At 52.6% G+C, this 1,470-nt stretch overlaps 1 protein-coding gene across 1 annotated transcript in view; it reads left to right on the forward strand.

The window, feature by feature from the left end:
* T265_03059 (hypothetical protein) overlaps window positions 1-1,470 on the forward strand; it is a gene marked incomplete at both ends in the record, with an annotated part of 38,530 nt that overhangs the window by 5,909 nt on the left and 31,151 nt on the right. The gene's annotated exons all lie outside the window — the stretch shown is intronic.

The following is a 1,470-nucleotide window of genomic DNA, read 5'->3' on the forward strand; positions in this document are numbered from 1 at the left end:
GGGTGTTGGCTGGTTGTTGATCAGGCGAGATAATGCATCGGCCTGACCGAAGTCGGTGGTGCGCCGATATTGAATATCGAAGTCATACCCCAGCATAATCAGAGCTCATCTTTGCAGGCGATTGGCAGAGTGCGCTGGAACACCTTTCTTTGAACCAAGGATGGAGAGCAGTGTTTTGTGATCGGTGAGTAGAGTGAAACGGCGGCCATATGGCATTTTTGGAAACGCCGAACCGCAAACACCAGTGCCAACGCTTCTTCCTCTATTTGGCCGTGTCGCTGTTCTGCTGGAGTTAGCGATTTCGACGCATGCATAATGGCTTTCTCTGATCCATCTGGGAAGACGTGTAGGATGACGGCACCGACTCCACAGTTGGAGGCGTCAGCTGCCACAATAATCGGTAGTTTCGAGTCGTAGTGGGTCAGCAGCATATCAGAGCTGAGCATGGTTTTCAGCTTGCAGAATGCTTCCTCACATTCTTCTGACCAACACCACGGGACGTCCTTTCCAAGCAGCCGATTAAGCGGAGGCCGGATATCGTGTAGCGCAGGCAGAAATGCCGAATAATAACTAATCAGCCCCAGAAAAGAGCGTAAGGATGGGACATCTTCAGGGGGCGGCATCTGCTGTATAGCTCGAACGTTCTCCGGGTCAGGATGGCGACCAGAGGCATTGAAGATGAACCCAAGATATTTCACAGTTGTCAAGAAGAATTGACACTTCTCGGGACGGAGGCGGAGGCCATTGTCCTGAATGCGCAGTAAGACGGCATTGATTCGCTCACGAAGCTCTTCGGGGGAAACAGCAACGATCAGCACGTCGTCCAGGTATGCGACCACACCTGGAATGCCAGAAAGGATGGTGTCCATCAATTGCTGGAAAATTGCTGGGGCGGTTTTGACGCCAAACGGAAGACGGTTGTACTGATACAGCCCGCGGTGTGTGTCGATTGTCAGTAGTGGGCGTGATTCTGGCGCGACTTCAACTTGAAGGTACGCTTCAGCAAGGTCGATTTTGGCGAAGAACTTCCCACCGTTCAGAACAGTGAATAGATCGTCGGGTACTGGTAGTGGATAATGGTGCTGCTGGATAGCTGCATTTAGGCCGGTTGAGAAATCGGCGCATATGCGGATGTCACCGTTAGGTTTCTTCACCACAACGATCGGCGCTGCCCAGGCAGAGTAGGATACAGGGGACAGAACGCCTTGTTCTTCCAACCGTTGAAGTTCGGCATCTACCAGTGGGAGGGAAGCGTACGGAACTGGTCTCTTTGGACGGAAGACTGGCGTAGCTCCCAGCACGAGGTGGAGGACTGCCTGTGTCGCAGTGCACTGACCGAGACCGGAATGGAAAACAATTGGAAATCGCTCCATAATGTCGGATGCATGATCTGGATGCGCTGTAGGAGACTGAACTGCATTGCAAACGGCGCTGATTGGAATGTCGGCTAACCCAAGGCGATCGAACCAA

The sequence above is a fragment of the Opisthorchis viverrini genome (genome assembly GCF_000715545.1).
Source record: "Opisthorchis viverrini unplaced genomic scaffold opera_v5_41, whole genome shotgun sequence".
NCBI classification, from domain to species: domain Eukaryota; kingdom Metazoa; phylum Platyhelminthes; class Trematoda; order Opisthorchiida; family Opisthorchiidae; genus Opisthorchis; species Opisthorchis viverrini.